Genomic DNA, 25,851 nt, shown 5'->3' on the forward strand with positions numbered 1-25,851 from the left:
TGACTACCCTCCCGATTAACCAATACAGGACACTGTCCAGACCCCCTGTTAAGACACCCTAATATAAAATACTGAAGGATAGACCATGAGTCATTTTATTTTGCTCATTACTATGTACTAAATGAACAGTCAGTGCAGTACAAGGAAGGTCTAAAGTCTGCCTGTACATGGTGTAGATCTCCCCTGTGTCCCCTGCAGACATGGCTGGCTTTGTTCTAGGTCACAAGCTTTGCCTCTAATAGCAGCCTGACACTTTGATCAGATCACAGAGCCTGCACACCTCACTTATGACTCAAACAAGATGCCACAGGAATCTGAGGTGCCCCAGCTGTCTGACCCACCTGACCTCCCTGAAGACCTTCCTCTCACCCCCACCTGTTACTCTAAGCCTGGCTCTCACTCCCTGGTAACCCAAGCCTGACCACTAGCTTCACCCCTTTCTAACCCATCCGCATCCTTAAATGAATGGTGTGTTCGGGATCTCTTAAGGGACCAACAGGAAAACCCTTAAATATTATTTACTTCTGTCACATAATCCATCATGTACTGATCTCACACATACTATTATGCCATCTGTGCACCCATCTTATCCCAAGGATGCAATCTACATTCAGTCTCCTCCTCTCAACACATTTTACAGACCTAAGTCGATGGTGGGTCCGTGGCTATCAGGCCCCAGGAACAGTGGCTGAAAACAGGACTATTAAGGTTCAAAACAGGAAGCCAGTTGAAGAGTCCAGTTAGTTACAAATGAAGAATTTAGGACTAGAGAGACAAAACTAGCCAGAGGAAAGGACAGAGACAATCTCATCACAACTCTCATGGTTTCTGCCTGCTGCCCAAGAGTCTGCTTGAACTATATGAAAGAGGGGCCGGCCTGCATCTTCCCCACAGCTGATACTGTATTGACGGTAGGACGTGCAAACACAGCCCACCTTCTGGAACTGCTTTGCTGATGGCCAATCTCAACTGTCTCTGTGTGGATAACAGAACAGGAGCAGGGTGCTTTAACAAACAGACACAAAGGTCAAAGGCAGGCCCCGACAGCCTCAGGCCACCCAGCTAGGGGACAGGCTGACAGTAAGAGAAAACTAGGCAGAAAGAGTCCCCAGAACTAATCCCGGCTCTACATACCCTGGGCATAGCGCCGTCTGAGCCAGGAAAACAACTTCCTGTTTTTTACTGAGGAAGAAAAAAATGCTGGTTGTGTTGGCCTTTTTGTTTTTATTTATTTGTTTTGTCAACTTCACACTAGCTAGAGTCATTTGAGAAGAGAACCTCTCTTGAGAAAATATCCCCACCAGATTGTCCTGTGGGCAAGCCCGTGGGGCATTTTTCTTAATGATTGATGCAGGTGGGTCTATCCCCTCACTGAGGTTTGCCACCCTTGCATAGATGGTCCTGGGTACCGGAAGAAAGCAGGCTGAGCAAGGTACAGGGAGCAAGCCACAAGCAGCATTTCTCCATGGCCTCTGTACCAACTCCTTCCTCCATGGTCCTGCCCTGGCTTCCTTTGATGACATACTATGATTAGAAGTGAAGAGGTCTTTTCCTCCTCAAGCTGTGTCCTGGTCATCAGCTGTTTCATTAGCAATAGAAACCTCAGACCCTGGTACAGAGCAGGAATGGTCTATTGATACTGTGGCAGACATCACATCCTGTCTATACCAACTTCCCCTTTTGGCCAACCACTGTGGGCTGCTGTGGCTTTACGTCTCCCTGCCAGGTGTGCTGCTGGGGAAATGCTTGACTCTCTCCAGGCTTCAAGACTGAACAAAATCAACCCCTCTGGGACACCTATCTTAAAACCATGGTGACCCATCAAGGACCTGGTCAAAATTTAAATCTTCAAAGAAGATGGACCCCTGCAGTGTGGAAATAGGTGGCAAAGCACCAAAGAGCCCTCACAGCAGGCCCACACCCTCCTATCTAGAGCTTCCAGGGCTTTCTGGATGACAGTGGCCCCAGCCTGCTGTTTTGTCAGGGCTGAGAGTGCAATGGGAAGGGGATGGGAAGGGAAAACCCTCAACCTCTAGCATCCTCACAGAGCAAAGCACTGACTAGGGCGGGAGCCACTAGCCAAGGCCGAGGACCAGGCAGTTCTCTTGCAGCTAGACAAGAGCACAATGGCTCTTGCCTCCACCTGACAATGTGCATACATCTGGCAGGGTCCAGTGTCCAGAGGAAGCCAACTTCCTGGCATCCAGATACACGGCTCCAGCCTCAGTCAGAAGCCTGTCGCCCCTTCTGTGGTTCCTTGGACAGCGGGCTCTCAGAGGCAGAAGCTCAGTTCTTGCTAAGTCCCCAAGGCAAGTCTTGCTGGACAGAAGGAAGGTAGAGGGCACCAGCTGTGGAGCCAGATTGCCCAAGATCCACTTTGGGCATTTCAGAGCTATCAAGTTCACTGAACTCATCTATCCAACACATCTCACTATCCTGTGGGGGTTTCTGAGCATCAGATGATGACATTTTACACCTGCACACATCTGGAATATGGTGGGTACTGGCAAAGACCCCTTTTCTTCTGGAAAGCCAGTGTTGGATTTGGCATCCACACAGCTGCCCTCTTGCTTCTGGGTTGTCTGTTCTCATTTGTCCTTCGGCAACCACTTCTCATCACTGAAAGAAGTGTAATTCTTTGAGCCCTTTTTAAATCCCTCTTTGATTTCCTCTAAGACTAGAATCAATCTAAATACCCCATCTTTGGGGAAGGGGGAGACACACCCCACCCAGGAACGGAGGAAGAGAGACACATCACAGCCAAAACAGTCACGGTGGGGACGGAGAAGGGAAGCTAAACTCAAACTGAAGGCTAACCTCTGTGGAGGTGACAAGAAGATGCCTCACTAGAGGCCCCTGATGGACGAAGCTGCAAGGTGTGGATCTGATGCTTCTCCAGCAAGGCTGCTTCTTACTTGGGGGCCTGTATAAATAAGGGGTCCTATTCCTCTACCAATGTTTCCTTCCGTCCCCCAACCTGACCCCTGACTGCCCCAGGAAAGCTAAGGAGGAGGAAGGATGGGGGTCTGCCCTCAGAGGCTCCCTTCTCCTGCCTGCCTTGCACCCCAAGTCCACTTAGCCCCTCCTCGTTTCTTTCCCACTGTGAGGAAAGGGAAGTACTATTTGGAGTTTCCTCAAATGCTACACGCCTACTCTGGGACTCACCCCTGCTCTGCCAGTCTTCTTGGGCCAAGCCTGGGGAAAACCCAACATAGAGAAATAGGAGGCACCCAAAACTCCCTGCTCCATTACTTCTAGCCCCAGCTGATCATGACAAATCTAGGAACAGACACAAAAATGGCGTAGCTCCTACAGACAGGCTAGAAACATTGGAACATCCCTGGGGAAAGGACTGTGAGGACTTCGGGGACAGCCACAAATGGTATTTACTTTCAGCAAAACCAGAAAGAGTTGGTGATTGTTTTTAATATTTTCTCTTGCAGAACCACCTCCCAACAAGTTTCCTAAGCTGGACCTGTCTGCGAGCATAGATGCTCTAGGCCCTGTGCTCAGGCCATGGGATGGAGACTCCTGGAGAGCGAATCTAGAGCCTCCCCACAGGGGACATAAAGTGCTTTTCTGGGTACCATGTGTTTCTCAGCATGCTGCTGTGCCCCAGATACAGCTGCCACCAAAGCCTCCCTGGCATCTGTCGATGGACCTAGTGGACAGAGGAGCAGAGGTGGGAACGGGGAGGAAGTAAAAGCTTGGAAGTTGAGGAGGCTGCTGTAGGAGGAGAGTTACATTGTTCCCAGCCTGAGCTCCTAATGAGATCCCTTCACCAACCAACAAGTCTGCCCCAAAGCCAGTGACAAAGACGGCAACACAAGGCACAAGGCCCGTGACCAGACATCAGTAGGACAGGTTTGGAACAGCCCAGCCAGCCTTCCACAGGTCTCCACTGGTAGCTAACGGGCACAGCTGTGGCCGGCTGGGCACTGCTACCAAAATGGGGGAGTGCTCCAGAGCATGCATCAGTCCCTCCTACCTTGGCCCCTGGGCGGCCACAGGCAGCCCTGCTGCAGTAGCAGCTCCAGACAATGAGAGCTATTTTCAGCCAGTGCTTTAACACAAGCCAGCTGGCCAGTGTGCCGGGCAGGAGTCCTCCTCCTCCACCCAGCCCGCCCAGACAGCGGGCTGCCTGGCCAGCCCCACCCGCCCCATGCTGCTGCCACCTCTGCATCACTGTGTATCTCACTGTCTCAGCACTGCCCCTCCCAACACCCCCAAAACTGCAATCCTGTCAAAGGGAAACAAAGGAGTCAGAGCTCAATCGGAGCTCAATCAGAGGTCCGAGAGCTAACATTAGAACACCCAGACATAGGAAACACAGCAGCCCCTTCAAACACCCCCACTTTTCCCCAGGCCCATGACTGGCTGGGGTAGTGCAGGGGTGGAGATGAAACCCATGGACAGGCAGACTTCCCTGCAGCCCTCGCCAAGCCTGGGAAACAAAGCTCAAAACTGCCCCTCTCGCCCACTCCCTCTATCTATCCTTTCCAGAGCAGGGATTTGGAGGATGAGTCTGCGTCGGCGACAAAAGATTCTGGACAAGAGCTGTTCTGCTCCAGAAAGAGAATCATAGGAAGGGCACTCAAATCACAGACTTGGGGGGGGGGGCGGCAACAACAAACAATCCAGCCAGCCCCCCAACCCCCGCCCGGCAGTATTCTGAAACAGGAAGCAGGGAGGGCAACAGCCCCTCCCCTGGACCCTGAGACTCCAGCCCTTTCCTGCCAAACTCCATAAGCTCACAGTGCAGGGACCCAGCCCCATCCCACCCCTTCACTCCTTAGAAAGGGACCCTATGCACAGGAGTCCACACAGAGTGCATAGCTCTCCCAAACAGTTTTCTAGAGGCCTGAGCTACTAGCAGACATAAAGGAAAGTTGCTGCGGCTCCTATGGCATCAGAAAAGTGGGTGTGATTTTCTTTGACTTAAGTGTCTGCAGTGGCTTAAGTCTGCCTTTCTGGATTTGTTTTAACTGAAGCCATCGTTTTGGGAACAAGCTGCCAGCACAGAACTATGTCTGGAGAACGTGCTCCTGTGGTCACTGATGACTCTATAACCAGAAATGACTTGCTGAACAGCTCCAAGTCCCTAAGCAGCCTGGAGGGAAAAGAAATGGATTCAGCAGATGTCTCCAGTTGAGCTCTGCAATTCACACCAGGCAAATCAGATGAAGGAAGGGTCCTAGAAGGCCAGCACAACTCAAACAGAGACGACTTTTTCTAACAATTATACCCCCGAGGCCTCTCCGTCACTTTGGGGGATTCCTCTATTGGATGTTGAGAAGGCAAAGGAAAATGACAGTGTCCCCAGACCAGGAAAGCCCTCTCTACCCTCTGCCGCATACTGCGCTTACACCTAGTTATCAGGTAACTTCTACAGATGGCTTGGGCCCTGCTCCTGGTTGAGGACACCTTTCTGCCTACCAGTTGAGGAGTACCCAATTTCAGACAAAACTGCTGATGTCATTTTCCAATTGAACCACTGGCCCAATGAAACTACCACCACAGCAACTTGATCCAGCCACTGGCTCCTCAGCCCCTCCTCGTGGTTAGCCAGACCCACACACTCCCCGTTACGCAGAATGGAAACTATTCCGAGGGGGTGACAGGTTTCCCAAAGCCAAGGAGTCTTGGGCACAGCTTGCCACTCTCCATTAGCCAACCAGGGTACTCCCTCTTTCCCTGGAACTCCTTGGGAGTCCCAAGAGGATTTCTGGGGGCACATCTCTCTCTCTCCTCATACCACGGCAGCTCTCTCACTGGGACACGGTCTCCCTTACAAGGCCTCTGACCTAGCCTTCCCATCCTGTCCCACCATCACTACACAGATGTTCTTAACACCACGGGTGCTCTTACTATTCACTTCAGCCCTCAGGGGCACCTGACCACCTACTGCGAATCTACTTCCAGCACTTCCTTCCCTCTTCCCCAGGAACGGGGATGGCTTCCAAACACCCAGGCACATAAGGTGAATCGTGTTTTTTCTTGATTCAGAAATACTCTGCGCACACCTTTAATCCCAGCTCTCGGGAGGCAGAGGCAGGCAGATCTCTGAGTTTGAGGCCAGCCTGGTCTACAGAGCGAGATCCAGGACAGCCTCCAAAACTACACAGAGAAACCCTGTCTCGAAAAAAAACAAACAAAAAAACTCTGGTTCCTTATCATTTACAAAACAGAAGTCCTTGGCTGGTTGCTCCTCACATCTTACCAAAACGTGCTTGGGAGCTGAGCTTCTCTCCAGGCTGGCCTCAGCATCTCAGAACAGCTTACCGTTTGGGCTCTCATGGAACCAGCCCTCTTGCTATTTCTTGGCCCCAGGATCTGCCTGTGACCGACGCTTCCTTGGCCTTCTAAACCCCTCCTATCCATTATTACCTATATCAAAATCCAACAGCTGTCACAAATCACACTCTCAAATAGTTACATGTCAAAACGACATAGTGCCGGGCGGTGGTGGCGCACGCCTGTAATCCCAGCACTCGGGAGGCAGAGGCAAGTGGATCTCTGTGAGTTCGAGGCCAGCCTGGTCTACAGAGCGAGATCCAGGACAGGCTCCAAAGCTACAGAGAAGCCCTGTCTCAAACACAAAAATGACACAGCAAGGCCCACTTGCTATCTCCCAGCTTCTCCTCATCCTCAGCAGTGTTTAGCTTTCCTTTTCTCCATGGCTTTCTCTTTCTCTTCGGTATGGCTGTGTGACCACATGGGATGTAAACAGAGTGTGCAATCTCTGAGGAGTCTTAAAGGGATGAAGCAGATGCTCCTTAATTCTGTCTGCAGCTGGGGAGAACATGAACACAATGGCTGAACTGGGGCAGTTATTTTGAACCAAGAGAGGTCAAACTGAAGCCTCCTATATAGTAAAACAAAACTCCCTGGGTCTGGGGACGTGATGCTGTGGTAGAGCACTTGCCTGGTGTGCACAAGGCTCTAGGTACAAACCTAGGACTGAAGAGAGAGAAACTAAAAGCAGTGGTTGCTATTGTCATTGCCACTAGGCACGGTGGCACCCACTTGTAATCCCAGCTACTGGGAAGGATGAGGCAGGAGGATTGTGAATTCAAGGCCAGCCAGGGCAAATCAGCAAGACTATCTCCAAGAAGGAAGACAGGGATGGGCTGGCAGGGAGGACAGGAAAGAAGTGCTCCTTGTTACTGAACCCGTGGACCATCTGTGCAGTCTGACTACATTCCATATGATGTGCCTCCTGTTTGTTCTCTGCTTCTCCAGTCACAACTACAACAGGAATCCCTAAAGGCAAAGTCAGGCTTCAGTTCTGAATAATGTTGGTGCTTAGTAAATGATGGCTGCCCAGCCTTCCACCATATCCCCTGGTCCCTTGTTCTGGTCCTGTTCCATTCCCGTTATTCGAGGACAGAAAGTACTCTCTTGACATCTCACCACCGTCCTTGGGACTTCCGGGCACTCACCTACACTCTGCCTTTTGTGTTCTTAGGCTGCTTTTCCCTCAGTGAACTCCTGCGTCTCACTCTGAGCCTCAGTTCAGGTCACCATTGAAGTCTATTCTCCCCCTTTCTTCTCCTTAACCAGAGTCACCCTTCTATAGCCTGCTAGGTGATGGCTTTTGAGAACAGAGTCACCACCAACTCACTAAAGATTGAGCAAACCTCATTTCCCCATGCAGATTCTCCTCTTCCTCCTGTCATCTGTCACCTTCTCCATGCCACCTCGCCTCCTCCAGCTCACAGCAGGGGAGACCCTGCCTCTTCTAACAAATCTTCTCTAAGTGACAGTTGCTCCAGCAGAGTCTCCACACATTTATTAATTCTCTTTAAGTGTGTGGCCATAGAGTTGCGACTTATGACTAATGTTCCTTCAACAAACATCCTTACGATGGCTCTCAGTGACACTCCTGGGAACACAATGGAGCAGTGAGAACAAAGACTGTGGAGACACAGTATCTGGGATGGAGTCCTGGCTCCATCACTTATTACTTGTGCATCCTTGGGAAAGAAGTTCATGTCTGTGAGACCCAATCTCCGCATGTGTGAAATGGAGATAGGAATAGTGCCTACCTAGCAAAGTTGCTATGGAGACTGGGGAAGTTAAGTTAGTATATGTAAACATCTACATCAGAACCCACGAAAATGTTACACATAATACAAACTTTGCCCGGGCTTTTTATTCTGACACTTAGCTATGAAACTACACATCAAACAGTAAACTAGAATCCGGGACTAGGAAACAAACAAGGAGTGATTACTATCTTTGGACAGCTTATATCCTGAGGCAAGGTTGACCAGAAAGCTAGGGTGAGGAAGAGGCAGAGGTTGCCCAAGGGGTCCCTGGGAGATAGCATCTGATTAGATGAGGAATAAAGCAGGGATTACTGGAAGAAAAGCTTCAGGATTCTGTTTTGAACATCGAGCAGGAGAGGGTCAGGCAAAGCAATAGAGAAGATGGTCATAGTCTAGATCAGGACATGCACCGCAGATCATAACAAGGCCAGGAGTCTACAGTGATCTGCTGTAATAGTGTGCACTGGGAAAATATTACGGGCAGAAAACAGTCCAGTAACAAAGGGGCTTATGAACTACGAGGTAAGCAAGCAGGAATGAGTAGGATGATACTATACTATTTAAATTACAATAGTAATGATGACCAAAGCTAACATTTACTGAGAAAACTGTCATCAGCACTCTGTGGATCACCACACATAATCCTCACAACAACAACAAACTTCTTTGTTTTACAGGTAAGGCTAAGAAAGGCTGTGGAACTTGCCTGGGGTCACATAGAGTATGGAAATGGCTGGAACTGGAGTCTAGATCTAACCCCAATCCTGAACTTTACTCCTACATAGCACCTACTCTTGGACCAGGAAGTGCCTTAGCCCTCTTGGTTGCCTTTCTAACCTGTATGCCCTTCAGGGCTCACCTGGATAATTATAATTGTCCTCCTGAACCCTCCCCTCACCAACAACCCAGACTTCTGTATACTATTTATTCCTCTGAGCTTCTGAAGGGCTTATTTCCCTGTTAGCAATTATAGGCAAACATTTTTTTCTTGCTTAGTTTTCATTTATAATCATGAACTTTACAATTTAGCTACTTAGAGAGGACTAAGAAAAATGTGGAGCCTAAAGAACTGTAGTGAGAGGCTGGGCGGTGGTGGCGCACGCCTTTAATCCCAGCACTTGGGAGGCAGAGGCAGGTGGATCTCTGAGTTCGAGGCCAGCCTGGTCTACAAAGGGAGTTCCGGACAGCCAGGGCTACAGAATATAGACTCTGTGTCAAGAAAACAACAAACAAAACAAAACTATATACACAAAACAAAAATACTACAGTGAGAACAAAAAGCATCAGAAGATATTTGGAGCAGATAAGGTGGAGAGTTTCTCTCCAGGGCTATGAAAAGGAACGATCTGCTGATTAAGATGCACACAAGTCAACAGTACAGAGTGGCCCAGTGTCGGCAGTAATTATCTTCTTGCTGGTCTTGCTGTCCATGGACCCAAACAAAGTGCTACATGGCTTCCTTCACCTTCCAAAAGACCACAGGCTTTGCCATTCAACTACTCAGTCTTGGTGGGGGGGATAAAAAGTGGGAACTATTAACATTGGTCCAGCAATATGCCACGGCCTGGATGCTTCAGAGTAAAGTTCTCAACCTCAAATTTCTCCCTGTAGACAGACTTGAAGCCAGTGCCACTATAGCATGTGAGGTCACCACCCTGGCACATGAATCCTGGAATAATTCTATGAAAACAGAAACTTTGTCACCAAGTCCTTTGTATTCTGCACTCAGAACACAGCAGTTTCCTCCTGTCCTTGGAGCTTTGTCGGCACCCAGCCCAAAGCAGACACTGCCCAAGGCCTCGCCACCTACAGCGATGTCAGAGAACACTGTAGAGCTGGACACAGATGGCAGTGAGAAGCCAGGTGACAGCATCTGCAAAGCCTCAGACTTTCTTTTCTTTTAACAGCCATTAAGTGTGTTCTACATCCACACTGCCAGTGGGAGACCTGTTCTTGTTTTATAGTGAGTGAGTGAGTGAGTGAGTAAGTGTGTGTGTGTGTGTGTGTGTGTGTGTGTGTGTAAGTCAGAGTCTCTCCTACAGTGTGTGTTCCAGGGATCAAATATAGGTAGGTCATTTACCCACAGAGCCATCTCACCAGCCCAGAAATCTGTTTTGCCTTGCAAAAACTCTTGTGTATTTACAGAGAGGGAAGCTGCAGTTTATAAACATCTGCTCTGGGCCAGGCACTCTGCTCAGCCCTTTAATTATACGGTTTCATAGAAAAAATACTTTTTTCCTCAGTTATTCATTGTTCACCTTTTGCATGATTTCCTGAACTAGACAGTACACTCCATAAGGGTATGAACTTGGCCCAGAAACACACGTGCCCCTAGGCAAGGATATGAGGCACAAGCAGAAGAAATTTAGCAGAAACTGTGGGCTGTCCAAGGAGACAGGAGAGGCTGATGGGAGGCAGCATTCCAGCCAGCACCCAGTGCACTTGCCTTGGCCTGGCTCTGACTTTCCAGGAGTCTCATAATAAATCTAGGAGCTTATTATCCAACCATAAAACTTAATGAATCCCTTCCTACTTCTAAACACTTGCGGGAGGGGCAGGACTCCTGTTTTATAGAAGGGTAAAATGAGGCCCGTCCCAGGCACATATCACTTATCTGTCACATATCACACCAGCTGAGAAGAGGCATTCCAAGCCCTCTGTCCCCTTGCTTTGGAATGGCTCTTAAATGGGCATGTCCACAGTGCTCCTGGCTTCTGTCCTCTTTAGGAGGAACTACAGTGAACTCAGTCCACTCTTAATCTCAGCCTTCCAAAGCTGTCACCCTCGTGCCTTCAAGGCCACAGCCTGACAAAGGTCACAGCTACCCACATCTCAAAGTCATCTTATTCAGTTGTTCCAGCCTTTTTATATTTCACTGGACTCTCCAATTAGATGAGAATACCTCCTTGTTGTAATTGGCCCACTAAGGATTCCTCTCCTATGATCTAAAGAGACCCTGAGGGCCTAGTTAGGTAGTTCAGCAGTTAAGAGCACTGACTGCTCCGCCAGAGGACACAGGTTCAATTTCCACCATCCACAAGGAGACTTACAACCATCTGTAACTCCAGTGTCTGACAATCTGGTGCCCTCATCTGGCCTCTGCAGGCACCAGGCAAGCACATGGTGCACAGACATATGGAGAGCCATACACATAAAATTTTTTTTTAAATTGTATATGTGGCATTTTAAAAATTAAAGAGATCCTGATAGCTTTTGGCCGTGTGTGGTGGCATACACCTTTAATCCTAGTACTAGTGGGGCAGAGTTAGATGGATCTGTTGTTGTAAGTTTGAGGCCTGTTACACACAGCAAGTTCCTGGCCAACCAGAGCTACAGAGTGAGACCTTTTATTCAGGATCAAAGATTGGACGGAAACATTACTGAGCATTTCATATGCTAGGCACTTATCTCCAATTACTGCCCTCAGCAACCCCTGGAGGTGAATGCTCCTTCACCTGTTAACCCAGTAAGGGAGAACTAGAGACCAATTGGTTCAAGGTCATATAGAAAGTACCAGAACCAGCCCAGTGGGCAATGTGGTGTAGGCCTTAATTCCAGCACTCTGGAGGTGGAGGCAGAAGCAGAGACAGAGCCAGGTGAATCTCTGTAAGTTCAAGGCCAACATAGTCTACAAAGAGAGTTCCTGGACAGCCAGCGATACACCGAGAAACAGTCTAGAAAATGGGGGGGGGGGGGACAAACAAAAAACTGGGGGAAAAAAGGAAAAACAAAAAACTGGGGGGGGGGGGAAGTACCAGAACCCAGATTTAAGTCCAGACATGTAGTTTGCAACATACATGCTTTTCTACCATGTCCTGCCACCAGCTTTTATGAAGGAGGGTGGGGAACTCCATTTCTAATTCAAGAAGGTCCAACTAGATTTGTCTGGCAGCTTTGATCATTAAACGATGCTTCCTTGCCTAGCAGGACTGAGTGAAATCAGCTGACGGCATGCCTAAGTGCACCTGAAGTTTAAAGTTTCTCAGTAACAGTTACCTTGCACAACCAGAGACAAGAAACTGCCCTCTTAAGACACAGTAACAACAGCTCAGCCTGTGCTAGATGTGGTGGCATATACCTTTAATCCTAGCCTTGAGAGGCAGAAGCAAGCAGAGTTTTTATGAGCTCCAGGCCAGCCTGGTCTATATAGTGAGTTCTAAGCCAGCCAAGAATTCACTGTGAGACCTTGTCTGAAGGAAAAAAAAAAAGCGAACAAGAAAAAAATAGCTTAGTTTTTGGAAGCAAGAGGTGACTCAGATTTGCATCTTGGTCAGGAGACCTTGACTAAGATCACGAATCTGGATCATATTGTTTTAAAATATTTGTCATGAGATCCTAGAAAAGTTATCAAAGCCTCAATTTTCCCATCTGTAAAATAGGAAGATGACGACCTCTTCATCAAGATGCTTTAAAGCATCTGCACATGCAGTTGAACAGCTAATACAGAACACAAGCCAAGCACTCTGCAGGTTAGAGCAGCTGTATACATGCCATCCAGGGATTGAGCACAGGCAGGACTAGAGCTCAGGAAACAGGCCAGAAGCACTGACTAAGCTGCCATGCTATCAGAACAGCCAGGGAAGTCTGGGACAATTCACGAAACTCTGGGGCCACAACTTGGCTATCTGTAGAGATTAGGGGAAGATGTTAGCAGATTATTTCTAGCATTCTTGGCTTACCTCTAATCCCTCCATTTCCCAGCCGCCTCTGACTTCCTCTGGCTCAACGTGTGGTCTGCAAACCTGCAGACTCATTCGAGCATAAATCACTCTCTTCAGCCTCCTCGCTATCTCAACAATTCTGCTTTGTTCCCAGGGACACTATGTAAGTCCTCTCAGTGTCCCTTCCTGTTCCTAGAGGGCTAAAATGGGGGAACGCAAAGGCCTCAGGTTTTATTTGACCAGTTACAATATTCAGTCTCCAATATCTCTTTCGAGCTCCACCAATAAATCTCCAGCTTCCCAGGAGATGGTATTGGTACTGTGACTTCACATGTCTCAAGACTGGCCTCATCTTTTCCTTTCTCGGGTCATTCTCCTGTGTTCCCTCAGCTGATGGAACTTCCATTTAACTAATCCAGAAAGCTAGAAGTCTCAGATGCCATCCTCCCAATGTCAAACCTAATCAGTCTTGAAAATTAAATCTGTCCTATGGTCTCCACTGTGCCTCCCACTGTCATATACTACTCAACTACTCCTCACTGCTGATTCCTCCCTATGGGACATGGGACTGACTGACACACAACTCAGAATCTGACCACGACACTTTCTTATGTGGCACCCTAGGCCTCCTGGCCAACTTGGCTTCATTTCCCACTGTTCTCAGTTGCACTACACAACAGCAGTGAGTGCTTTGAAAAGATTCTCAGAGCACATGGTGCAGTGTCTCCCTCACACGTCTATGACCATGTTGTTCTCTCGATCTGGAGTGCATTCTCTCCTGCTCTGTCCAAATCCTACCGTCCCATTGGCCAGCAGGGATTTCCTCCTGCAGGCCGTGCTCCCCAGGCCTATTCCATGCTTCCAGCCCATCTACACCAGAACCTCACCAACTACATGATGTAATTATATGTTCAGTGAATCTGGCTCCCCCTCCAGCCTGAACTCCTGGGGGCAGACACCGTCTTAGTCATCTTTAGTTCTCTGGCAATTAACACAGTCCTAAGCTCTCAATAAATGCCTGCCGAGTGAATGAGTGCTACACTAGACCTGCTGAGCCTTTGATGGCCGAAACACTGTCCCTGTCTCTAGGCAGGGTAGATGACACTGGCCATCTCCAGCTCACTGCTTCAGTCCCTGCAGGAAACTGAAGGGAATCTTCACCAGCCTTGCTTAAAAAACGGTGGGAGAGGTAAGCTCCGTGCCACTAAGACATTAGGAGCAGCTGGCAACACCAAGGCTGTTATGGCTTTGCCTTGACATCTCCCTAAGTATCTGGAGCAACAAGTACTAGACAGTTTCTTTACAATTCTTAGAAGGAGTAAATGGAGAGGCAAAGACCTCCTGATATTCTTCAGCTGGCCACCCTTCAAGTCCAAAGGTTATGTTTACAACTTTAAACATTGATATTTTGGGGAAATGACAGATAAATGCTTTGGGAACATACCAGAACTTGTTGCTCTATAAATGTACAAGAGATTCTTAATTACTTAGTCACCCACCATGCTAGCAGTAATTAAAAAGCCCAAAGGAAGCAATTAAGAGCTGCTATTGGACTATTAATCTAGAACTCATACCAGATGTGCCCAAATGAAGCCAGCAGATAGATATGAGCTCTTCTCAGAACAGATTCACAAAGTCCTGCCTCCAAGGACCTGCCCATGTGTGCTGCATGAGGCTCATCCTCCCAAGTAGCAAGTAAAAACAAAATCACCACAAACAAGAAGTCTGTCCACAGTACAGGGAGGCTTTTCCTAGTTGTGTATCTTCTGGTCCGTCCATTCTAGAGTATCATCTCCCAAGTTTGCACTGAGGAGAAAGGGATGTGGAATCTCCAGCCCACAAAATGAATCCATGTAACAACAACCCAGAGTTCAATACAGTATAGACACAATCCTCAGCCTCAGCAGGCCTGTGATGGCTGTCCTGGCCTTAATAAATGCACCAAAGTTCGGAATGCTCAAAAATCAGAACCTTCTATGGCTGCACCAGAAACAAAATGCACTAAAGGGCAGGCAGACAGGAATCTAGGGTCACCCTTGTCCCTGAGAGTCTCTAAAGCCTATGGACAAGTCATGATTAGTCTAACATCAGATAGTAAAGCCAAGTGACAAATGTGGTGGGCAGTTCAGTGATTCTGCAACTTAGAGATACAGAAAACACAATCTCCACCCATGAACGGTAATTCATACTTCTTCTCTATTTTCTCTTTGTTTTTATGTGTATGAAGTTTTGTCTGTATGTATGTATATGTACCACACGAGTGCCCAGTGTCCATAGAGGTCAGCCCTGGACCTGGAGTTACAGATGTTCATGAGTCACTCACTATGTAAGTGGTGGGAATTGAACCCAGATCCTCTGCAAGAGCAACAAATGCTCTTAACTGCTAAGTAATCTACCCAGTCCCAAGAATTCATTTCTTGAGCATTTTCATTTGGCTTCCTAATACAAGACCCCAGATTCAAAAGGTTAATGCCTTTAGAATATTTCTTCTTAAATTAGGGATGTGAATTGGTTGGTAGAGTGCCTGCCTAGCATGTATGAGGTCCTGGGTTTGATCCTTAGCACTGCACTTGGTCTTGGTGAAGCAAGCCTGTAATCTCAGTATTCAGAAGGTGGAAGCAGAAAAATCAGAAACTCAAGTTCATTCTTGCCTACTTAGGGAACTCTGACTCAAAAAAATAAAAAATAAAAAATCTTAGCTGGGCAGTGGTGGCGCATGCCTTTAATCCCAGCAGAGGCAAGCAGATCTCTTGTGAGTTCAGGGCCATCCTGGTCCACAGAGCGAGATTCAGGATAGCCAGAGCTGTTACATAAGAAACCCTGTCTCGAAAAACAACCAGCCAACAACAAAGACTCAAATCCAAACCCCCTCACCTCAGCTCTTACAAAAGCACACCCAGATACAGTCAGGAGGAACTCCACCACCCCTACAGCTGTTCCCCAGGCCAGCTTCACAATCCTCTCTGTCCAGAACAGTTCCTTCAGGAAACCCCAGGAATCAGAGTTGAGAAGTCCCGAGAAGACAGGCATCTATTTACAGTTAATCAGCACCCTGCCGGCCCTGTAGACAGTTTTGACATCTGGAGCCCGGAAGAAACAACCACAGGCTCTGACTGGGGTCCACCTGGACTAGGAACCAGCTGGGCCCCAGAGGGGCACTGCCTCTCATCTCCACCCAGGCTGACTGTACTGCCACAGGAGCCTCTTCCTCAGAGACACTTCCAGGTGCTGGGATCTAGACTCTACAGAAGTAGCCTGTTGCTTTTTCACCCTTTTCCTGTATCTCAGCAACCACAGAAAATACATGACCATCTTATCTAAAATATCATCCTCATTACTCTCCGACTTCCTTCTCCTATGTGGTACTGAATATTATTTTATAAGCTTGTACATTGATTTATTGTTCTCTTCAACAACAATGTGAATTCTGAGGCCAGCGTCTGTCTTTGTCTCTCTTGATCACCGTGATATCACTAATGCCTAAAATACAAAAAGCACTCAATACTGTTGAACAAAGATGGATGGATGATAGATGGATGGATGGATGGATGTTAATGCGATCAAACAGGAGAAACAAATGTGAGAGACGGGAGTGAATAATGTTTACTTCCTAGGGAACCATATCAACTCTATCGAACCCCAAAACCCCCTCCAAATCCCTCCCCTAGAGTCACCACATCTCAGCACCAGGCACAAGCCCTTCTTAATGGGCCCTACAGCAGGTACTAAAGCAGAACCTGAAACTACGCCTAGGGAGGAGACTTACTTCTCTGGTAAGTACAGCCCAGGCAAATTAAAAGCTCCCTGTTCACTGAATCCACTCAGCTTTAGTTATAGGTCACACTTTTTATTTTTGTAACCAGCCAACCCACCAAATTATAGGCCCCAGCCACGGATAGGCACGCCAAGCCTGGGACAGCCCAGCAGAGACATGGCCCTTTTTAGCCTGAGGGTTAGTTAGTACAGCAGTTGAGGGCTGAGCACCAGTCAAACCTGGAATGATCAAGAGGGCCACTCTTCTCCGAAGAGCCTAGAGAGGATCCTGGCCCTCAGGCAGGCTGCTGACCAGAGCAGGAGAGATTCCAGGACTCTCCCAAACAGCCACAGTGAACCCAAAACTACAAAGCAGAATAGGGCTTTACCATGCCTGAAAACCATCCCCATAACTGTTCTCAAACTTCTAACTAAGGCTGCCAAAATCCCACATGGTCTGGGTCCTGCTCACCATCGATGGCTTCTCAGACCTCTTTAGGATCCTCATTAACCAATCTGGCCTCTCGGTTCCCTGAATGTGCAATTGTTTCCCATCTCCTGAAATTTCATTACTTCAAGAACACTCCCCCACACACACCTCAGAAGTTAGCACACGGCTGTGATGATGGATGGAGAACAGAGTTAGGTCCTACAAAACTCAAACAAGGAAACCACCAAGTTCATTAAAACAGACCCACTACAGAGTGGCCGTTGTAGAAGGAAGGTGAACAGAGCAGCAGTCCAGAAGGATTCCAGATACCTAGCCCACCTCTCAAAATGCAGTATGCACACCACTACCAGTAGTCAGAGAGTAACATTAGTCACTATCATGATGCACTGAAGTACATCTGTTGAGAATCTACCACAAGCAAAACATTTTGTGCATTTGTATGTACCATGTGTATCTATGCACATGTATGAACATGTCTGTGGAGGCCAGAGCTGACACTGGGTGTGCTCCTCAATGGCTGGTCATCTAACTTTTTGAGACAGGGTCTCTCACTGAACCTGGAGCTCACAGGTTCTGCAAACCTGACTTACCAGCAAGGCCCAGGGATCCTCTTACAGCCTCAGCACTGGGACTACTGGCCTATGAACATCTTGCCCAACTTTTTACATGGGTGCTATAGATCAAACTCAGGCCCTAAGCACTTTACCAACTGAACCATCTCCCCACCCCTAAGCACTGTTAATAACAGAAATTGCTTAGGACAAGATGCCCTTCCACCTTTAAAAAAGGAAAGACAGATTTAGAAAAAGAAAATGAGTTTAAAGTTTGGTTACTAAAAATGGAAGCATCTACATAAGGGTCAAGTGTAACATGTGGGACCATTTCCAATTTAGTTTTTAAAAAATATTCTGCTTCTCTAACCTCTGAGGATCAAATGTTTATTTCTCATGTATTTCAACCATCCAACTTGTAATGAGTAAACTTATGAATGGCCAGGTGCCACTTACCAACTAATCTCAAATCTCATTCCCCAGTGAAAGGCTGGACAGCAGGGCCTCCATAGAACCTTTTCTAGCATCAGTAAATCTTCAGGCAGAACTCTCTGTGGACTAGTGGTCCAACCTGATCCAAGCTCACATCTCTGTAAACAGGTTCCTCTATTATAAAGGCAGGCTTCCTGGCTGCTGTTCTCAACAGCTGGCTCATTCTTCCTCCCCAGTCTCCTCCCATCCTGCTCTTGACTCTCTTCTGACCTACCCTAGTCACTTTTAAGACAAGATGTCAAGCAGTGTCTGACTTCCTCTAACAGGCCTCACAGAAGACCGGGGAATACGTATTTGGCTTAATACTCCAGTCCAAAATACAGTTCTCAATACTCATTTTGTCTCTCCCACTCAGGTAGCACATCTATGTCTTTGGTATACTCCAGAGCACTTAGGAGAGTGCCATGCATACAGAAAGGGAAGTGTAGACCTAAGACTTGCTGACCTAAATGAGGCCTTTGCCTCACTCTTAGTCTATTCTTTGCCTCCCAAAGACATAATCCTATTTCTGTTTTCATTTGGTTTTGTGAGACAAGACTTTGCTATGTATCCAAGCCTGCCCCGAAACTCATTATATAGCCCAAGCTGTGTGGTGGGTATTGTGTTCCCTGAAATATTGCGTGTTCCCCGAAATAAACATATCTGGAGTCAGAGAACAGACAGCCACTAGAACAAAGCCAAAAATGGTGGCTAGAAAATGGGAAGAGTAAGCCATAACAGAAGTTGGGCGGTGGTGGTACACACCTTTAATCCCAACACTTGGGAGGCAGAGCCAGGTGGATCTCTGAGTTCAAGGCCACTTTAGAAACAGCTAAGCATGGTGACCCACAACTTTAATCCCAGAAACCCAACCATTAATCCCAGGGAGTGGAGGCAGAAAGAGAAAGGTATATAAGGCTTGAGGACCAGGAACTAAGTTAGTTAAGCATGTAGTTAGTTAAGCATCTGGTTGATTAAGCGTTCAGGCTTTGGAGCAACACAGTTCAGCTGAGATTCATGTGGAGGAGGACTCAGAAGCTTCCAGCCTGAGGAAACAGGATCACCCGAGGAACTAGCAAGGTGAGATAGCTGTGGCTTGTTCTGCTTCTCTGATCTTCCAGCATTCACCCCAATAACTGGCCTCAGGTTTGTTTTTATTAACAAGTACCTTTAAGATTCATACTACAAAGCTGGTATTAAACTCACTAAGAATCCCATGATGACCCTGACCTGATCCTCCTGCCTCAAAGCCACCCAAGTGTTATGTGCAATCACACTGGGGCTGGCTCCTATCTTGTAATTACATTTTTTTGGTCAGGTTCTTATTATCCCAGGTTGTCCTCAAACATGCTATATAGATGAGGCTGGCCTTGAACTATTGATCTTCTTGCCTCCATCTCCCAAGAGCTCAGATCACAGGTGTGGGTCACCATGTCCAACTGTAAGCAGGGAGAGGTCAACTCTGGGAGGAGGAGCATGGAGTTAAGAATGTGGGCTTTGGAGGCAGTGTGGTGGTGTGAGGCTGTAATTCCAGCACTCAGGAAGCTGAGGCACAAGTTAGATGCCTGTGTGGGCCAGTGAGTTCCAGGCTAGTCTGGCAATGCAGTGTGAGATCACATTTCAAAACAAACTGAAACACAACAATGGCTTTGGAGTCAGAATGCTTGGATTCAAATCCTGACTACTTACTACTTTTTAATCCTGAACCATTTAACCTTCCTGGACCTCAGTTTTCCTATCTACAAAATAGAAATAACTGCTTCAGGCTGGGGATTTAGAGGTAGAGCATGTGTATAGCATGCTTGAGACCTTTCATCCAGTTTTAACGTGTAAAAAAAAAAAAAAAAAAAATCTAAAAGGAAGCAAACAAACAAAAAATCAGAAACATAAATCCTGCTTTACACTATCATGGTGAAGAAATGAGATGGTTCCTGCCAGAGTGATGGCTTGGTGTTGGCATCCCATTACCATCCAGTAAAAGTTATCAAGAATTATTTGGAAGATCCCCTCGACGGAAGGTCACCAGATGTCATTTGTCCCTCTTCCCAATGTGGCCACATTCATTATATCTTCTTTTCCTGTTTGTCATTATTTAAAAACACTATTAGCTGTCCTTTTCCTAGGAGACAAGAATCTGGAGAAAATTGTTTCCGCAGGGGTCAGAGCTGCTGAGCCAACAGCGAGGAGCTTGGTCAGTGGAGTCCAGAGCTAATTTCCTTGGCTGACATCACTGCAGCTCTGCCACGGCGAGAGGTGAACGTTTAACTGGACTTGAAATGAAAGAGACTGAAAATATACAATCTGCCTGTGTCTGAGGAACCAGGATGCCTCCACTCAACAATTTAAAATGCAGCATCAGGGCAGAAGGGCCTCTCTCTAATGTGATGCGCAGGTCCCCACAGGGCATGTGACAGGCAGGACCTAGCTACCAATCTCATTGGTGTCCTTTCTTTCTCCTGTTCATCTTTTGGCTCACTGTAAAGTAAAAGGAACTTTTTAATATTATCATTCAGAGTTGAGGTTCCCCCATCCAACTCTGTTTTCATTCTTCCATTTCCCTTAAAAGAAGGTGTACATAACAGAAAAATGTATGTTTCTTGAGTAATTCAATCTGCCCTGATGTTTACAGTCTTATTCAACCCCAACTTACTCATTCCCCTCCAGAGGTCAACACAATTAGGCAGTGAGTCTTCTAGGCCTTTTTTCTACATATTTACACACAAGCATGTAGTCTACTATAAAGCATTAAGGTGTGAACTACCTCGTTAGATTATTATTTTTGTGCACACACATACTCCTATCTTAGAGATTTCCATCAGCCACAAAAATTAAATGCTGTTTACCTATACCAGGTATTTGGCTATACACGATAAGCAGATATAATGTCTCCTCCACCCTCAGGGAGTCAGTAATGTAGGAAGATAAATAAGCAGTTAAATTATTTCAAAATGAAAAATAACACAATGAAATGAACAGCATTCTAAGATAGAAAATAATAAGCAAGGCTGGCTTTTGAGCCATAGGTGGTGATTCAAAAGCTGAAGTCAAGTCCTAAGTTATAAACTAAAATGAGTCATTTAAAGATTCAGGGAAAAGGCGCCCTAGGCAGACAGAGCTTGTACAAAGGCCCTAATGTAGAAAGGAGGTTCTGAATGAAAGGCTAATATTTTAAATTAGGCTCCTTTGTGGAAACAGATGAAGAATGGAGAGAGACAAGAGAAGGCTGCCTGGCTGGAATACAAGCTATGGATACTGACTGGATGGAAACAGTGGCCGTGGAGGAAAGGAAAAATGATGAGAATAGTGTATACTGAGAGAGGTGACTCAGTGGGTAAGAGCACGGACTGAGGTTCCAGAGAACGGGGCTCAATTCCCTGGCTGTCTGGTGTCCTGTCACACCAGGATAAAATGTTAAAAAAAAAAAAAAAAAAAAAAAGGAAAAGATGAAACCAGTGGGAATTACATAAAGATTGTGTATTGAGAAAGAAGAGAAAAATGTAAAACAACCCATAGGATGAACAGCTAGGTAAATAAAAAAAATCAAATTGTTCTTTGTTCTTTTTTTTTTAAATGCCTTTATTGGCTTTTTTTTTTTAATTTTTTTTTTTATTTTTTTTTATTTTGTGTACATTGGTGTGAGGGTGTCAGGTCCCCTGGAACTGGAGTCACAGACAGTTATGAGCTGCCATGTGGTTGCTGGGAATTGAACATAGATCCTCTGGAAGAGCAGCCAGTGCTCCTAACTTCTGAACCATCTTTCCAGCCCCTCACTCCCCCGCTCTTTTTAAACATTAAGCATCACTGAGTATCCCCAACATGGACCTTTGTGCATACATGTAATCATCAGTTCTGGAGAAACACTTCCCAGAATAAAGATGGCCCAGTTAAAAGAAACATGCCTTTCTGGCTGGGCAGTGGTGGCTCATGTTTTTTGATCCCAGCACTCTAGAGGCAGAGGCAAGCGGATCTCTGAGTACGAGGCCAGCCTGATCCACAGAGTGAATTCCTGGACAGCCAGGAATATACAGAGAAATCCTGTCCCAAAACAAAACAAGAAAAACAAAAAGAGAGAGAGAGAAAAAAAGAAAGGTAGGTAGCTAAGTGCATTTCAAACTGAGAGAACCCTAAAAAGTGTCACCCAAGAGCAGGGAATAGTGGTTCATGCCTGTGTTAACCCCAGCACTGGAGGCAGAGGTAGAAGGATAGCCCAGGAGTGCAAAGACACCCTGGCTTACACACTTAGGCCAGGCATGGCTATATAGCAAGACTCTGCTTCAAAACAACCAAACAACAAAAGTTCTCCAAAACATCTTCACCAACTTTACCTTTAACAACAGCCGTAAATATTATCTAGCTTGCTTTAGTGGGGTTTTTTGTCTGGTTGAGGGTTTGTCTATTTTAAGATAGGGTCTTACTCTGTACCCCAGACTGGCCTGAAACCTGCAGCAATCCTCCTGCCTCAGCCTCCCAAATCCTGGGATTGCGGGTGCAGGTGCCACCATGCCTGGTATTTTATTCGAATTCTCATCAAGAATTTTCTACAGATTTGAAATCTATAAAGAAAAACAAAGATTAAGCATCATTTTAGAAGCGGTTTCTCTAGTAGTCCTTTCAGCACCAACAAAAAGCCCAACTAAAACATGTCTTTAGAAAGGCCTTCCTAAGTGACATTAAATGGACGCCTTCCCTGAGTAAGCACGGGAAGCCTTGCCTTCATCCCCTGTAAAACACAAGCAAAATAACTGCCTTACAGAATTCTTGTCAAGTTAGATGAACTCACCCAAGTAACAGGGTATGCCATATACCCAACAGATAAAATAACTTCTACAAGCTAAGTCCAAACCGTACAGACATTTCTGAAAGGAGATGGGGGACCCTACTCAGAAATAAAACAAGTTAGCATTATTTTGAAAAAAAAAAAAAATTTTTTTTTGTTTTGCTTTGTTTTGTTTTAAACAGTCTCACTATGTAGCCCTGGCTGGCCGGTACTCACTATGTCAATTAGGCTGGCCTCAAATTAAGAGATCTATGTGCCATCATTTCTGAACAAAATGTTTTTTCAATATAAATCCCACAAAGATGTCACATTCTCTTCAAAAAACATTTTACAAATATTTTAAATATTCTTCTATTTTTGGCTGTGAGCCTAGTCTTTATCAGCTGAGCCATCTCTCCAACCCTATTTTAAAATATTCTAAGCAGTCAAGAACGGTACAATTTAGCTGGACAGTGGTGAGTCCAGCCTGGTCTACAGAGCGAGTTCCAGGACAGCCAGGGCTACCCAGAGGGGAAAAAGGTGCAGGCCAGACTGTTGTCATTACGTGGACAAGATTTAAGCAGAGAAGCAACCGCTGAAGACAGATCCTCTTAAGCACGTGCTGGGAGCCGACTCTACCTTCTACCTGGACACTTTGGGAGAACACGGCCCAGAGGGAAGGAGCTGATGCACCTCCAGTCACAGAACATGACTTAAACTTTGTCCCCTACTACAAGAGAGGCGACTTGTTCCCTACGACTTCTCAAAACTCGTGTAATTACTCCTACCTACATATCCCCAGAATTTGGGAACTGGACCCCTACCTCACAAGAGTAGACCAGACCCCTAACACAAAAAGATCCTTAATCAAAGTCAAATCAGTGTCCAGGGGTCTGAACACCTCACTCTGAATGGGGACCAGGCAAACAACATGATGCCTTTGTTGTTACCAGAAGCATCATTTTATCAGTGATTAACTGGAGTTCCCTCCTACCACACACTCAGGTCACTGTTGGCATTAGAGTCTCCTCACCCTCTATCCTTTTCTCCTCTTTGACAAGCAAAGCCAGGACTTTCCTGGTAGATCCAAGAACAAGCCCTGAAGCCCTCAAAACACCACATACATGCACCATGTGCATGAGGGAGGCCAGGGGTTTGAACAGATTTTCAAAGGGATCTGATATTCAAATATTAAAGAACCATTATCAAATTCACTTACAAATTCAGCTAGGCATAGTACCACATGCTTATAATACTGGCACTTGGTAAATAGAAGCCAGAATCAGGAGTTCTCCCATAACCTGAGCTACAAAAGATCCTGCTTTAACTCTATCCTAGCCATACAAAAGTGTTTCCTGATAAAACGTTCCCAAATAAAAACCTTTGATTATACACTGGTCTACTGGGCTGACAAGAGGGAAGAGATAGCATGCATATGCCAAAGTCTTTGACAGGTTTTAGGGTGGCACCTACTGCATCAGAAGAACCGGGCACTACCCTGTAGACAAGGGTAATAAAAAGGTCTGTCTACTTCTTTCCTAAGGTATAAGTTCACAAGATATAGCTCTATCTTTACTTTTACTCCTTTAAAATAAAAGTTTTAAAAATATAAAGTCTCCCTTTGTAGCCCAGGCTGGCCTCCCAAGGGCTGGGATTACAAGCAAGTATGGGGTCATACCCATTCGCTTTGGAGGTTTAACATCCCTGGACTTATGTACCAAACCCAACAGCAGTTAGTGTAATAACCTAAACATCCTCACTTGCTCCCCAAGACTCCAACATAGGCCAATCCTTCCCTCAGCTGAAAAATCACGTTAGGATCCTGGAGTACCCTTAAAACACTGTCGAGTAAGAAGTTATCCTCATGTCATAAAGAACCAAAGTGGCTCAGAAAAGTTACAGGATGTGGGATAGTGAGATGGTGAGCAGGTAAGGAAGCTTCCCACCAAGCCTGACAACCTGAGTTCAATCCCTGGGACCCACAGGATAGATGGGAGAAAAGAGACACGTGTCCACACATACATACAGAAACACAAAATAAATGACTTGAGATATAATCAAATTTAAAAAGTTTAAGTTATAAGATTTGTCCACAGACTTTCAGATGACAAAGAGATTATAAAACCAGACCAGAACCTAAGTCTCCTGATTATAAAACCAACAGCCTTTCTTTAAAACCAAGTCTGAGCCAGCAAATCTCCAACCGGTTATTTCCTCTGTGGGAGGGGAGGGCCTGGAGGAATGAGGGACACTTTTTTTATGGTTTCATGGGAAATAGGGACTATACAGAGCGACTGGTTCTCCAGTTCCCTGCAAGGAAACGGATAAAAACAGCTAAACTCTGAAGTCTAAGCAGTTCTTAAAACAGAATAACCATCTCTTAAAATAACCAAACCCCAGGCACAAGCCCAGCTCTCACTTAGAAAAGGGTTGGGTAACTGAAGGATGTGACAGTCCCCATTCTGAGCTGACAGAGAGGAAAAGGGGAAAGGGAAGCACATATCTTTCCTGTTACTGTACTAGGGACCCAGTGGCAAAACCAACAGGCTGCAACTCCAGCCCTGGAGGAGGATCAGAGGTGATTTAAAAAACAGAGGAGGAGAGGAACACAAGACTTAAATTCCACTGGTATAGCGCAGCCAAGAACTCAGCCAGTCTCTTAGGATTCTTAAAGTCATTTACAGTACTTTTCAATGTCGCAAAGAACTTGACAGACTGAGCCTACGGAGGTTAGTAAAGTTCAGGATTGAGAGACGCAGCTCCCACACATGCCAAATCTTCTCTAGGTCCTTCCCTACCCAACACACAAACTCCCAGGCCACACCTGTGCCGTGAGGAGACAGAAGAGAACAGGGACAGGAGGAGGAGGGGGCAGAAAGAGGCAAACTCCGTTGACAGACAGACAGACAGACACAGCAGCAGGACTATGTCAGCGGGATGCCTCCACACCTTTCTTAGGAGATTCTCTGTTCCAGGTGGAAGGAAAGCAGAGAAAACTCAGGGATTGGAGCTACCCAGTTCAGCTCCATTCTAGACTCTCCTATCCACCCCACTTCCCCACAGACAGAGAACCTTAAGACCCCGTTTCCTCTACAGCTATTCACAGAGGGAGTCATGAAGTCTCTTGTCCAGAGAGGACAAGGGAAAAGAGGCTAAG

At 46.4% G+C, this 25,851-nt stretch overlaps 1 protein-coding gene across 4 annotated transcripts in view; it reads right to left on the bottom strand.

Moving 5' to 3' along the window:
- Nucleotides 1-25,851, bottom strand: part of Fmnl3 (formin like 3) — a 52,975-nt gene that overhangs the window by 21,342 nt on the left and 5,782 nt on the right. The window lies entirely within an intron of this gene.

Source organism: Onychomys torridus, chromosome 16 (genome assembly GCF_903995425.1).
Source record: "Onychomys torridus chromosome 16, mOncTor1.1, whole genome shotgun sequence".
NCBI classification, from domain to species: domain Eukaryota; kingdom Metazoa; phylum Chordata; class Mammalia; order Rodentia; family Cricetidae; genus Onychomys; species Onychomys torridus.